This window comes from Ischnura elegans, chromosome 2, assembly GCF_921293095.1.
Source record: "Ischnura elegans chromosome 2, ioIscEleg1.1, whole genome shotgun sequence".
Taxonomy (NCBI): domain Eukaryota; kingdom Metazoa; phylum Arthropoda; class Insecta; order Odonata; family Coenagrionidae; genus Ischnura; species Ischnura elegans.
The window spans coordinates 97,172,527-97,189,063 of record NC_060247.1 but is presented as its reverse complement, the minus strand read 5'-3'; positions in this window follow the sequence as shown (position 1 = coordinate 97,189,063).

Sequence of the window (16,537 nt, the reverse complement as noted above, 5' to 3'; positions counted from 1 at the left end):
AAATGCATATCAGCTTAAATGCTTGATTTACTCGCTAATATTTTCATGCTAACAGGTAAGTAGTGAAAACTGGCAAACAGGTTTCCATGAACAATTTTTTTAAGAGAGTTATGGCTTGGTTGCGCCAGAAGTGTGTCATTCGATAAGAGAAATCTTCTTTTATTTGGATCCTTGCTGAGATTTATGAATCTAGCAAAGATAAGATAAGATATAGAAGTGTACCGAGGCACTTTCCTCTCTATGAGGATGGCCGAGTGGTCTCAGGGAGCAGACCTAAGGCGTTCCATTTCCCGACGTATTCGATTTTGGCATTTTGGTCCACACATGAGGGCATGGGCTCGAATAGCATTCCCGAGAGAAACTTTTTTTCACTAAAAATATTCATCAAATAAAAATTTTCGAACTCTATGTAATTAACATTAAAAATGAAATTTTTATCAAACAGTGTTAATATTATAATTTTGAGAGTATATTTCTGGAAATTGGAAATATTTAGACCTTATTTATTAGTTAATATACACATTTTTAGATTTTTACGATTCTTTTCCTTCTGCAGAAAGATTGCTTATTTTTATTGTTTTGAGTCTTAATTGTAGTTACTAGATAAGTTGAGTAGAACAATAATTGGATGCTAAGAGGAAATTATTTGTAAGCATTTGTAATTTTGACAATATATGGTTTGCCCGACATTATATGCTACTAATATGCTAAATATTGTCGATGGAGGACGTAAATTGAGCCATTGTTCACGAAACTCGCGTGCTATGTTGTCCGTTTTAGAATCATATAGTTTTCCTGATATTATTTTTTATTTATATACTGAATATGGAGGTCGCTGTTCACGCCACTCGGTTGCTCTAAGAAATTTCGCGTATCAAAACATTCTGTAAGGGGCAAAATAAGGGGCAGCTTGTGGATCCCGCCAATAAACTCGCCTGAGGCCGGAGATTCACTCTCGTCTGAAATTCTGTGACGCCACCGCGGACGCTAACAGGATACGTACACTCCGCCTCGTGTGAAAGCGACCTCTCATGCAACGAGGTTTTCTTCATTGGAACGGGGAAATTCCGCAGGCCCTGATTCGGGAGACAAGCGTTAGAAAAGGAGAGGGAGGGAGGAGGTTCCGTTTTCGCCGAACCAGTTGACATCACGAACAAGGGAACAACGGCGAGTTTGAGGAAGAGGGAAGTATTTAATGGTGGGGGAAGAGGGGAGGGTGAGTTTGCTTAGGAACTGGGGATGGAGGGATTTGAGAGGAAGGGGGGGAGGACCGTAAGGATGCGGAGAAGTGGATTAGACGCAAGGAAAGAGTAAAGCCCCGATTACGTCAACTTAACTTGGCATAACTTTCTTAGACAGAAATTTATATTAACTTGATCGCTTGACTCGCTAATATCTCGTGCTACAATGTTGTTCATGAAAATTCGCTCACAGATTTCTATACACTGGCATGTTTAGAGTCATCGTTTGCTCACAGTGCCATTACTGGCTCATTGTGACCCTGATTGATAATTGAAATTGTCGCATTCGTATTCCGCACTTTTTATGACCGTCAAAAAAGGCCGAAAAAAGATCTACTCATCCGCACGTCTGTATTACGCAAATTACCAGTGCCTATTTGTTTGGAAACAGTGTATTACTTTTAGGTGCAATCGATACATGCTAGGTGTTTATCATTGTGCGAAGTTATTATTTTATAATATTGCTGTTCCAATGATTAAACATTCACTGACATTTCAAAGTGAAATTTAATTTTGGTTTTTGATTTGGTTAGTTATGTCTATTTTATGCCTCGAATTCAAGAAAGTTTTTCTCAATTAATGGCAATGTAAAGTCGAGCCGCTCTGTTTTTTGAGTATGCATCAACCCCTGCCGATTTTGTGATGCATGAGTACTTGGTTAAAACTTACGCTTTCATATTCAAATTTTCAGGTAATATTAAGTAAACCCATGTCAATATTTATCTGCTTTCAAGTATGAATATATTTCCTCAAAGAAAATAATGAAAACAAATTTGTATACTTGAGATTCAAGCATTCAAGATGAGAGGGGTACTCTATATACCTGCCCTGGAACTTTGAAGATGAACGGCGCCTTCCGAAATTTATTGGCAGTACTACTACTGCTACCGATAACAAACGGAATAATTATATTTTTATACCTCAAGCATATAATTTTGGCTCCAAGAAAATGGTGGTGTAAATATTACCGTTTGTTATACAAGGAATCCTTTACCATAGTCGATAGTATGTGTTTTAAACAAGAATTACTTAAAGAAAAAGACTATTCGAGCAGGAATAGTGAATTTCCTTATGATTTTATGAGGTTTTGGACGTTAACAGAATGACACAGTTGGACGGTTCACAGAATGCCGATGCTATTGTTCTCAGTTTACAATACGTCCAGCTATTTGAGCGTTGTGTCATGTAAACATTAATAATATGATTTGACTTTAATCAGAGAATTATTTTATTAATTAGTAAAAAAGCAGCCCGGTGTCTAGCGTTAATACCTACTCTTTGCCTTATGTTTCGTGGTTCATTGAACATTGCATCATTATTTTTTCAAATTGGCATTAAACACCCTTTTTTGTATTTTCACTCAAGTCACTGTTAATATCCTGCGTAAATATTTTGATTTTCAAATGCAATTTCCTGGACATATTGCTTACAAAGCCTTATTTTCGTAGTCGCCGGTCATTAAGGTAAATATTGAGGATATTTCGAAATTTTCGTGAAAATGAAAGATATGCGATGACACTATGAACGAGCGATGCCTCTTAAACATGCCTAGATGCAGAAATCTGTGAGAGCATTAAAAAAAATTAACATGGTAGCATAAAATATTAGCGAGTAAATCAAGTGATCGAGTTAATGCTCTTCGTTCCTTTGACCAACCTCCTCAAATAAAATTAATTTGTTGTGAACGAGACCAGATGGAAAGTGCGATCGTATAAAGAAAGAGTTGAATGAGATGGAATCTTGGAGAGGAAATGAGTTCGTGGTGCCGTACCGAAAGGAGAGGAGGCATCCGAAGACGTGCTCAGAGAGGGATGGGGATCCATGGAAACTCTGTGTAGGGATGTTGTGCAAAGTAGAACTCAAAATAGTTTTTTTATTTTATACAATAAAAGAAGAGATCGCTTTCCCAGTAAACTTCAAGAATGGCGACCTGGGGGAGGGGCGTTTGCGATGGCAACGGGACCCACGGTGATGTTTCCCAGCCGAGTCTCACTAAACCTAGCGGCAACCTAGAAGAGCTGCACGAACCGGTCCCTCATTTTGGAACACCACCACTACCCCTCCTATTTCTGCCCCCCCTTCCCCGCCCCCCCCCCTCAAGGACTCTTTCCCCTGATGCCGGAACCGTTTCCTTCATCCTCCCACGGTGTTGGCGGCAGAGAAGATGATGATCCACCCTTTTGCCAGACCCGCTGCAACAACACGGGGATTTTTTCTCTCTCTCTCTCCTCGCGAGCAGAAAAATTCCTACAGTACCACCACCATCGTCCCCTTCCCGCATGAATCCAAAGGGGTCTCGAATTCACGACCCCCCTTTCTCCTCCCTACTCTTAGTAATAGTCTTGGCCTATTCCCCATTCCCCCTCCCGTATTGGCCTGCCTAACCTCCTAGGACCGGAATCTCGTGCGGGGACGAAACCCAACGACTAGAAGGAGACAGGGGCGGAGATGAGCCCTGAGCAGCAGCAGCTTAGAGTTTTAAGGGAGGGTGACGAGGTTAGAATGTGGACGTGGTGGCTAGAGAAGGAGCTAGCTTCAAAGAGCCCGGGGTGATCACTGGGGTGTGAGGAGCGTGGAGTAATTGAGACCGGGGTGTAGGGGGAAAACGGAGTTGGATTCTGTCGAATGGGGGGGTGCGGTAGGTAACCTCTTGGGGTGGAGGGGTGTGGAGGGGGGGGGTTTAGGTTCGCGCCGTTGAGATAGTCGCGTAAAGGGGTGGAGTAGCGTGCCGGGCCAGTGCACCCAGAATCGAATAATGGTGCTCACCTCTGCGGACCGAATGCCGAACCTTCTTCGAAGGGTCTTTTCATCATCACCTTAGGTCACCCGTATGTGTGCGTGTAGATCGTATTTTATGGGCTGGGAGGGAGGGGGGTTCCTTTTCTTAGCTTGACGACAGCCTGTCCTCAGACATGTCCCTGGCTATGGGAGTGTGGCATCGGGGGAGGGGGGGTCATCGTTAGAGCAGTCTTCTAACGGTTTATATTTTGAAGCCACGTGCTTAGAATGTGTTAGTCTCTTCAAATTCAACTCTCTACTCTCGCCTTCAAATAGGTACATACTACGTCTTATTTTTAGATTTTTTGTGGTCATTTGTCTCAATCACGGCTAAGGCCCGAATAGTAGAAGTTATGGCTCCGCAATCAAAAATTATTGATGAAAGAATTATGGCGTTGAAACACATGGAATTAAAATAAACCCAATGGTAGTAAAACGGTTTCATTAATTGTGATAAGTTGCTACTTCACGTATCTCGTTTGATATGGCTAAATCAAAGTCAAAGCTTTAACTGATTCTTTTTTATAAGTTGCCATGGCTAACACAACTCCTAGCTCTTGAACGATAAAAACGTAAAAATATTCACGCTGCGGTATGTGAGTCATCCATCATTAGAAATGGGTAGCTGGAAAAATTACTCTTACCAGTAACAAATTTTTTCATTTTTAACCATGATATGATTTGCATCAGAAATCATTATATCTCTGAGATATAGGCAATATTGCTTAGTATTTCAGAACACAATCCGTTCATCTTGAAACTCCTACGTTAGTACTGAATGCATGTATTTTACAACTAAGCCTGTTTGTAGGGTTAGAAGATCATGTCCGTTTCGTGGACCATACAGAGATTCGTAAAAACCTGATGCCTGTTTTTAGTCTTTTTCTGAATCGACTTTCAGCTTCTTTCCCTCTTTTTATCTGTCGGTGGGAAAACATGAGGAAAGACGGAGTATTTGAATCATTTCGAGTCATCATACTCACTTGTCAACTTCCGCAAAATGGAGTCTTAATTTTCGCTATAATCATCCAGAGAACATCCATAGAGCAGTTTCTTAGAATCGTTCAACGTATTTTTTTCTTCATCGGTATCTACTCGACTTCCTTATCTGTCTGCGCAGCTCTTTTTTCATTTCCTCCTTGCATGCCTTTTTTACGGCTTTGGGAAAATCTAATTGATTTATTAAAATATATTTTCAAAGTGTATAGTTTTTTCAGTCATTTCACGCAATTTTTAAAGATAAAGATAAAGAAATATTTATTGTTCTTGGACATTTGTGGTCCACTAAGAGCATACAAGGGCTTACATTCATACAGACCTAAGTTCCCTGATTATGTAAATCATGAAATCAATTATAAACCGCTATTACAAAGAAGGATGAAGTAATGGTATATTTGCATTCACCATATTAATGGATTAGTGAATAGATGCCCTATGTGAAAAATAAGAACTTGGTAATAAACGTAAACAATATTCGAAGGACTTATTAGCACAATGTTATTGCGATTTTTATGTAATATAATTGAAATGTAATTGTAAATGCGCGCCATTTGTGCATTAAATTACTATAAAAGATAACATTAAACATTGAAATCTCAAGGAACAATTCATTTGTGAAAATTTACAATGTAAGAATGTAATTCTTGCTCCTTTCTACAATATTACACCTGCATGAACTTGATTCTTGAAGTTTTTGCACCTTAGTGTCATCTTAGTCTTTTTGTTGGGACTATAACATAGAAGAGCAAAACTTGAGCGCATTCACTTTTATTCTATGTTGAATATGTTAAATATTCCTGACATAAGCTGACTAAGCTGTGCATATGGTGAAATTTCGCCGCGATTTCTAGTGAATGAAGGTAGCTAAATTATTTATCACAAATTACTCAAGTTCTCCGTAGCTACTCATAGAGTTTCTCCTTTTAAACTTTTCATTCAGTAAGTGATTTACAACAGTTCAAATTATGCGGGCACACCTTAGGAATGGGTCGATACTCCACGGCTTTTTCGTTCCTCTAGGCTTAACGGCACAGAATAGAGTATTAGGTAACCAGGAGAAGGAGGAAAATTTAGCTGAAAGAAGTTCCAATTCTGAGAAATCATTTCCTCATCTTGAACACACAATCGCCCCTACAGAACTGATATGGACAGGTGGCTATCTCTTTTAGAATTAAAAGCGAAATAAAATTCATTTCCCAGTATTTTCCTGTTTCGTTGTACAAGGAGGCGATTTCCAATTTACGTGCATCACCTAAACGTGGGGGAGTATTTATTTCGAAAATGGAATATGCACCTGACAACAGAAGCAGCATACAAGTTTCTTCTTTTACTCAGCAATTTTTACACGTAATACCTTTAACGCTTGTGAGGACTGTCTTAGTGTATTTTTCATTCGTTTAAAAGCCTTGCAATAGAATGCCGATGTTTGAACGGGATATCAATGGCAATTTCATCTTGATGGATTTTCTTTGTAGGCCACGTGAAAGCTATTGCATGCGGGACGTCTAGTGTTTGCTCAAGTAAAATTTGTGTGAATAATGGTTTAGCGTGGCCTAGGACCTCCCATGGACCTAACGCATTACTTTTCCTATGGAGAGTAGTTATAAATGTTTGTTGACCTCAATCCTGCACGGCCTTTGTCGGTAAAAGATTAAACGCATTCAATTTTTTTGAAATCCACTATCAAAGGTTATTAAAAAATCAATATTAAACGCAAAAAAACTTACATTAGAATGTAGGTAGCTATTTTGAATTTTGCGGCACTATTAATTGTTTTCAAATGTGTGATACGGATATTTTGCCTTGGTTTGAACGCCATATCGATTTTTGCCCTATTTTATGGACTCCATCCCATCAATATGCATTATTTATGGTGTATTATTGTGATTAATGCATTTTCCTCGTAATCAGTACTTGTATTATGCATTATATATTGTTTCTTTTAAAATATTCATTATAAGACACGGTCTCAGGCGTTATTTTGTGGAATTGCTTCATTATTGAATGAAATAAAATAACTTTGTTTTATTCCACACTTTATTTTGAATAGCACGACCCGGGTTACAACATCTAGTGTTATCATAAGGTCTGATGATAACACTAGATGTTGAAACCCGGGTCGTTTTATTCAAAATAAAGTGTGGAATAAAACAAAGTTATTTTATTTCATTCAATAAATATTCATTAGATAATAAACTGAATTCAATTAATAAACCACTTTTCTCAATTGCGTAGAATTAAATATTTCAGATTACAATCCTATGGCTAATGTGGTGCCTCAATTTATGTTATCGATTCGTGGCACGCAAATAACAATTTAGTTTTAACATGTTACCAATATCACTACATTACATCAGTGGTGATTCATTTCCTTGCAGGCGAATTTCTACGTAGGCGCCTGAGTTTGAATCAAGGATCCCGTATCTACATTTACATTTCTCATAGATAACTGCTTCTTCTTATCGAGGTAAGTGTGTCATAAATACATACTCGGTGTGTGTATCGGTTAATCATTTATATTAGCTTTCAGTTTCCTCATTTTATCCTTGTGTTATAACTATGATCATGGTAGCTCATATTGGTTGGATCATAATAATCTAGCTTTTGTCCTCTTTTGATCGAAAATGCAGCAGTAAAAGTTTGAAAGCCTTTAATCATTTTGTCATGAATGTGGTAATATGCAATTATATTTCGTGCTAGTAATTGTAAAATTAATTGATGTTCCTCATTCTATGTATGATATCACCTGTTTTATAGTGAATGTGTTCCATTCAGTCTGATATAATATGGTTTCTGACTGGACAATTTCTATTTCCGTCCCGATTTCGAGCCATGATATTTATTAATTTGCTTTGATTGATCCCAGATCTTTTACCAAAGCTTAAGAGTATCACACGTTCTGAGAAATTAAGCCGCGAATATGTTGGCAAGCGTCGGAATAAGCGAGCAGGAAAAAAGTTTTGATCCATTAGGTTTCGGTAAAGCGCCCATATTGCCCCCACGAGTCCATATATTTCCCCATTCCCAATTTCCCCATTCGGCAGCGGATTGATATGAATAGCCTATTTCCCAACCCCTTGGCCGAACTCTATTTGCTCTCTCCCGATCCAATGGGCGACTCACTCCTTATCGGAATAGCCTTCAAATTTTATCAAGAGTTTTAGTCTCCTCTTTCCTATCTCATTTCTCCCCCCTTCCCTCTCACCAGGCCGATATTTCCCCTCCCCCCTCTCCCTATACTTCCCCCTCCATTGCCCACGCACCCTCCCCCCTCTCCTAATCTATTCCCTCTAGTCACCCTCTCCCTCCAACCCCACCTCTTCGTGCAAGCACTGCGCTCCTAACCGCGCGCGCCATTCGATTGGCCATTGAAATTCGCCCCGTCTCCAAGGGCGACAGCGGCTAGCACTGACTGACGACGGAGGGACACCGCATTAGCTATTACATCCCGCGAACGCTTCAAGGTGTCCTTGCACGGCACGAGTTTGTTAGTGGAGGGCGGTTGAGGAGAGAGAAGGTTTTGAAGTTTGATGAAAAAAATATATATTTCAAAGTACATATTACTAATACAACTAACAGCGACACACCTCTTTGTGAAAAAAATCGTGACCAACATCCTTCTCCTTTCCCTATTTCTCCTTTATTTTTTATTTTTTTTCCAAATCCCGCACCGAAGAGTATCTCTTCCTGTTTATTTCCTTCCCTTTATTAATTAACCGGTCTGAAAACGCTTGACGCGCGAAAAGGATCGGTTAAATTGACCCCGCCTCCGGTTTCCCTGTCTTGGCCCGCTCGTGTGCGTGAAGATAGTGGAGAGAGAGACAGATAGAGAGAGTGGGGGAAGTGGAAAGAGAGAGAGAGAGAGAAGGAGAAGGGAATGCTGGGAAGAGGAATGAGGCGAAGTGCCCGCTGAGAGGAAGGGGGAAAAAGCCATAGGACCACCCCTTCACGTGGTGAGTGTCACAATATATTCTTTTCTCTCCTCTTTTTTTATATCTCTAATCTTTGGGTCGCGATTGGCCCCACTACTCTAGCCTTATCGTTATGTGCGCTTCCCCCCCCCCCCCCTATATACCATCCGTTCAGCAGTGGTCGCTCGAATGGGATGCCTTGTGGCATATTTCTAGCCTCCAGGCGGGGACCTTCCCATCGGCCGAAAGAGGGAGTCAGTGCGTGTTTTCTCATAGTGGAGGGGAGATTCGGGAGGGAAAGAAAGGGTGGGAGATTTGAGAGGGGTGTCAAACGGCAATGGGGGGGGGGGGGGTGAGTCCATTTCCCACAATTTATCTGCGCCAGTCGCCATCTTTGAGATTTTTTTTCATGGGCATGGCGGCCCATCGCAGCTCCAATAGCTGAAATGCTATCGTTACTCAATATTTTCAAGAAAAAACGTATCGATTTCAGTTTTTTGTATTTTTATACCACGTATCGCATTTGTCGAAAACTAATATTGCATGGTGCCAACTACCCTTAGGGTAAATGAAGAAAAATTGATGATTTTGTATGTTATTTTAAACCGTGATTGACAGCAGTGGCGGATATATGGGGAGACTTGTGGGGTCGGATCTATGGGGGGCTATATGGACTATAACCCCCCCCCCCCCCCCTTGGGTATCCAATTTACACTAGATAGAATGGTAATTTTTCCGACCCACACTACTGCTGGAATATGTAACCCCACTTAGCCCATTTATTTAACCCCCCGCCCCCTTGTCCCTATCCTGGATCCACCACTGATTGACAGTTCCGTTAAAGTATTTCATGCACTTATTATAGATTATATTTAGTAAAACTCGGGAATGATTTCACTAAAGTTTGCCAAAGTTATTTAACAATTTATTCGTCAATTATGCTAAAAACTATTTTCCTTGAGCATAAAGATGATAGTAATTGTTTACAACTCGGTTCATGCTACTGATCTAAACTGTTCTGAACATCCAGCAGGATATCCATCGCACTGAATAGCCTAGTGAAACAATAAAAGTCGTTATCTTCATTAAGGTGTATTCTAGGAAAATAACGGTGATAATTCCGCTTAAATTAGCGATGCAGACTACAAACTATTATCCTTGAATAAATGTTTCAAATAATTAGGTATAAGGGGCACTTCTGTGGAGAACCATCTCGCCTGAAAGCCCGGTGAATATCTGAGATAAAGAAGTATTTTAAGAAAAAATAATAAATCCTATAATATTTCCAACCTCGTATACTTTTCCGTTGTTTTCAATAAAATTCTCATTGATATAGCAAATATAGCAATTTCCTTAATCGATATATAGTTGCGAATATTTTTCCTGATGTTTCCTTTCTCACAAAATGCGCCAAGATCGAGTGAGTCGGTATAGGCATATACCTATATTTTCCATAAGTTTGAATTTCTTATCTGTGTTATTTTATATATTTTGTAATGTCAGTCATCGCCTCTTGCGTCCACAATATGAGCTAACTCGTATTGATTTCTTTTTTGTATTTGTTATATCACATTTACCGAAAACAAATTTATCTGGGCACCATTAACCATTAGTGCCAATTATGAAAAATAAATGATTTTGCACGTTATTTCAAACCATGTATTATAGTTCTTATAAACTATTTTTTGCACTGATTTGAGAGTATATTTTGTATAACTCGAGGATGATTTCACTGATAAAATATGCCAACGTTAGCTAATTTATTTTGCCAGCCGGCATTATTGCAAGTAAATAAGTCAATGATTGAATTGATAGCATTGACTTAACTTTGTAAAACAGTTTTTTGATAATATAATTCTTGTACCTTTTAGAATCTCATCTGAAACTATATGAAAATATTTTCTTCTGGCCCTTTGTTGTTATTCCTGTTTAGAATTTGATATTTTTCGAATACAAGTCATAAAGGCATTCAAATTTGCATTGAATCGATACTCTAGCTATTGAGAATATTATAATTTGAATTATGTCTTTCTATATTTTTTTAATTGGTATTTTAACTCCTCTGCCAGTACATGATCAGTATATGTCGCGGTCAGCACCTAATAATAGATGCGAAAGAGAAATTACTATGGATGTATATATGATAAATTATCTAATATATATATGGTAGATTTATTTGATATGGATGAAATCTGTCAAATTTAGAGAATATTAAATTATAACAAGTTACTGAATACCAGGTTTTTAGTAACTATACACTCCTTTTTAGTGTTCTTCGCGTGTAAGTATGAATGAATGATAAGAATTTCTCACCATCGCCATGAACATTTTATATTAACTGATGTAATTTACCCAATGAAATTTTACCGCGGTTGTAGGAGGAAAATGAATAATCCTATTTATGTAGAGTAATCCTCTTTCCATTTATTTCGTCTGGACTCATTTCTCAATTTCTAATCCGCTGAAACGGTTAATGTGAGTTTTCTTCAAGTCTGGAAATAATTCATGAAAATAGTTAAGCAGTGATAATGTGCGCTGAAATGCTTATGTCTCTAATTTACCATGGATCATGCTAATAAATTATTAGCTATGGGGAGTATGCATATAGTTATAAAATTTCAAAAAGCTGAGTGTTGAAAATGCGATCATTAATTTTAGTCCCCGTGCGGGGTGTTATCTGTTGGTCATTGAGTTACAATAGGCAGACGACGACGAATGGATTGGTACTGTTTTATAAAATCATCCATCAAACTGATATATAATACCATGCTTATAAATAGTAATCACATAAAAGCCCGCTTGTTCTCAGATGTTTGTAACTATGTATTGGCCATCCGAAAAGAATCGACGTGGAAGAATTATATAGAGGATAGTTTTTCACGGTTTACTTCCGTTCTTAAGCACTAGAATCCGCCGTTCGCCTTAAATTTCGTCTGGGTTAGGAGTCTAATCTTCCTTCGACGGAACTGGGGCAGGGCGAGTGGGTCAACCTCTAGTATAGTGGTGGCTTGATAAGGAGACCGTTCACCGCAATTCACCCAGTGTTCTCATATCCTCTTGAATTGCGAGTAGAGGTTGCGGCTCCATAAACTTTCCACGGACGCGTAAATGGTTATACTATGGACTCTTGGTGTAACTTCTCGGCGGAAAATGAATTCCAGAATGCCAGCCATAGCGATAGCGAGTTAGGCGGTCATGCGTTTCCCATAGCGAACAATGGATAAACCGAGGATTATAACGAGTTTCAGTGCTAAAACGGTAATTCCTTATTTAAAAGCACTGGCTTTATTTCCCACTAGAGCGTCGTGGGGTAGTCTTTAAAAATAGAAGTCTTCGGGAAAACTTTATGCCTCAATCTGGAAACGAAAATTACTTCATCAGAGGAATATAATGTAGCTCATTCATGCTTCAATCATACTGATAATAGTATATGCTCAAAAATATATATCAATTTTTTTCTTTTAGCCATTAGTACTGCGCAAACTCATAAATCGGGTTTCGATATTGATGGAAAATTGTACAGTAGAGGTTGTTATATTTTTCCTTCATCCAATATGTTTGGTTTTTAACAACTCACTTTATATCCTCAAAATTGCCTCTCGTAAAATACCTCAATGTAAAAGAACGCCTTACAAACAAGTTTTACTGAAAAGTTGCCCTATGGTAGTGAACTTGTGTGAACATGTCTCCGAGAACCTGTTGAAATAGTTTCCAAAATATGCGTAAATTACGAATTATTCTCCACTCATATAGTCTTATATTCTATTACTTGAATTTAAGAGTTATATTTAAGATAGAATTATTAATTTTTTCCTCTTCGGTGCAACATTAATCATTTTTATTTACTTCCTTTTATAGCGTTAATTGAAATAAATTAATCTTTCATTAATTAATTTTTTTCTATTTCTCTTGAATTTCAATCCAATAATATCAAATCTGTCAAATAATTTACCGTTTAGTTTAACCCATTTTTGGAATATTTTGAAGTTATAAAAAAGCCGTTGTCATAGCATATTTATTCTTATCGTTAGGTCTAATGGATATCCTTATATAGGCTTCCCTTACTAAATGTATATTTATCTATTTTTAATTTTGCTGCAGAGAAAATTTAATGGGGTCTAATTTCTGTTCCGAAAAAAATTATATCATGATGATTATCTGACATTTTCTAAAATGCTGAACTGAAATGAAAAATTTCGAAGTCCGTTGTCTATTGTTTAGTAAATTCACCAGAAAATAAATTTAAGAGATAAAGAGAGTTTCATTTTAATCTCAAATAGAACGTTCAGCAAAACCTTTTCCTCTTAACAATGAATAAAATTCAGTCATTGAGGACCAACCATTGCTAAACTGCAATTCACCAGGAGGGTCGTGTTCGGCGTGATCATATTACACTCACTCAACTTTGATCAATCAGCAGTCAATTAAGGTGACCGTATGCCTCTAGGACCTCGTAAAGCATCCGTTTGTCAACAGGTTTCCCTGGGGCCAAGCCACCAAAGTTGACATAACACATCCACGAGATAGAATTCTGGAACGCTCACCTTAGGGGCTCGCTGCGCCTGATAAATGCCCGGTAATGTTGATTCACGGCCTGCTATCCAGTTTTCATGCGAAATTAATCAGCACGTTGATATCGTCCCCGTCATTGCTGGACCCCGGAACTCATGCGTTCGCGGGCTCCTCAGATCCGTATTGGAAGCAGTTGCCAACATAAGTAGTAGAAAAAGAAAAGAGTCAGCTGAATATATACAGTATTAATTCTATTGAATGTAGGAACAAAAATATCACTAACTTGAATTTATCAGAGTTGGTATTGTGTAGGGTCAAAATCAACTTTATCTTAATAATTATAGGTGAAAAGTAAATTTTATGTTCATCATTCATTTTTCTATTTATATTAAATAAATAAGTACTGTTACATTTTTGTTATCCCTTCAGTTTATGTAACTTTATATCTCCCCACTTTTACCGTAAATAAGGTGGTATTTGGTATTTTTTGTGACTTCAAGTGATCAACTGAGTCGGCTCGATCATGCACACCAAGAAGAAAAACATATTCTTATTTGAGTACTACTTCAGGAGCACTCCATTATGGTTCTTACGGTTTGGCGTTTGCTTCCTTGGTTTCTCGTTTAGTAGCTTCTCGCTTCACTCTGTTCATTCTTTATTAATTTTCTTTCCTATTTTAATTAAATTCTTTCCTTTATGCCCCATCCGACCATTCAAATAAGAGTGGCTTGGGACCCGACCCATTATCTCCAGAGCTCAATTCAAGTACCCTATTAAGGTCCGTAAGAGTGTGATACCTATGCATTCAATGAACTCATGCAACTCATGAGCTATATCAACCACTAAATAGGAGATGCAGGACAGTAATACGACTCTATTGATACTACAAATGCTGCTAGCGTAGCGTAGAGATAAATGAATGGTGTGAAATGATTGCTCTTTTATTGGAATAGCTACCATTTAGTGGATGATGTGACGATTGACAATTAATACTAGCTGTGTATGATGTGATTAATAAACTTTAATGCATGAGTTTTACGCCTTTGAATTAGATCAAATTATATAACTAGTGAAATGACCAAAAGAGTACTGACTATGTAGTTAATAGTTTTTCTTTCATTCCAGTTTAACAATTTATTAATGCAGCACATTCTAACTATGACCTTATTCGCTCCTTTAAGAATATTTTGTGCCTTCATGGAAAAGTCTCAGACTGAATAAAGGAAATCCTTTTTTCTATCGAGTTCAATCTATTTCGTTTCTTTCCATGTTATTTTCATTTTTCTGATTGTCCTTCTTTTACTATTGTCCTCATATCTGGAATTTCCTTTCTGTGGTCTGTTTTCGGTTATCTCCTGAGATGACCATCATTATGTTTTCGTGGCGATACATTTTATCATGATTTATATCAGAACTTGTACGGCTCTAGCGTTCATGGGTATCTATCCTGGAGACTGCGTTGAACTATATTGATATATCGATGGCACAGTATCCCATATTCTGCTAGGCTGCACTTTTGAAAAATCAGCACTGTTTATAACGATCAGCTGGTTGGAATCCTTTCATCTTACCGCAGCTTTCCGGAGGTGTGCGATATTTATGGATAGGCAACGGGAAAAATTGTCTTAACATTATATTCATAATCCCTGGATTAACGACATGATCCTGGTTATGTTATCTCGCGACATTTAATGTCGGGTAGCTGGTAGCATATCATTTGTATAACGCATCAGAATAAGGTCCTATAAGGAGAAGATCGCTTTTGTTGCTGTATCGGTACAGACATGTACACAGAGTTTGACAATAGGTATTAAATATAGAAATAGCCTTGCTCAATGTCATATTTACCGCCTATGGCCTTTTGTCTCAAATTACCGTTCTAATGGAAAGTTAACACTATGGTTATTGCTAAAATTAATAAATATAGCCAATGGTGGATTCAAAATGGAAGTGAATTTCTCCATACGAAGAAAAATGTAATAATTTAATTTTACTAGGAGAGAAAATTTATTAAAGCAAGAGTAAGGGGAGTGTTACAGTTTATACAATATAATTTAACATTATTACAGGGTAATACAGTAATACTGCTAAATGTTGGGCAAACGAAGTGGGGAAGGAAGAGAATAGGATTTTTAGATCGTATGAAAGGGAGTAGGCATTATCGTGAATTGAAGAGGGAAGTGTTTGATGGGAATGGGGTGGCTCCCAGAATGCTTCTTATGCACTCCATGGTAACATACCTTAGTCGGTAGAATACTTTTAACCCTGCATTACTAAACCTGGCTCTGAGTCACGTGGTCATTAAACCTTCGTTATTTTTTCGACGGTATTTTTTTTACCCTCTATCAAGTTATTTTTGAGCTTTAAACCAATTAACTTAAAGATTTATAAGTGTTTATGTATATTTTAAAATGTATGTATTTCACTAAAAATATTTTAATAATTCTTTTTACTATGATTTATTACATTTTTTGGTGTAAGGTACTGGAGACAAATATTTTAAATACCATAAAATACGTAATCATTTATTACCAAATACATTTTTCCAAAACTTTGGAATTTGAATTTGTCGGGTCGTAAAACATTACCAAGGTTTAGTGATCCAGGTTTTCTAATAATCCTCTGCTTTTCCCAACGTTAGTCTTCGGCGCCATGCGCCCGTAAAGACGTGCAATCCGTGCAAAAAAAATAAACCGCGGTGCGTGCCGGTGGAATGTCCCGTTGGGAAGGGTTTTTCTCTCCATCGAGGCTGCTCTGCACTACCGTTATTTTTCGCGATGGCTGCATCATTCATTGCTCCTGAGAAATCGGTGCGGTTCGCTCGGTGCTTTTGGAAGCGACGTCGCTTTCTTCCCTTCCAATGGGACGGAATCCGGTCTGTTGCCGGGTCAACCGGACGCGGAGATGTTCGCGGTGGCGCCGACATCGGCCGCTGGCTCGCTTCCCGGTCGCGAACGAAAACAAAGCGATGAGGAAGAAGAAGCCACGCTTCCAGTGGTCGAGGCGCAAGCGGGTGAAGGCCAAGCTAGCCTTCCTCACACGCCTGTCACATTTTTATTATGAAGTATAAATAGAATGCGTCGGCCGCAAATCTGT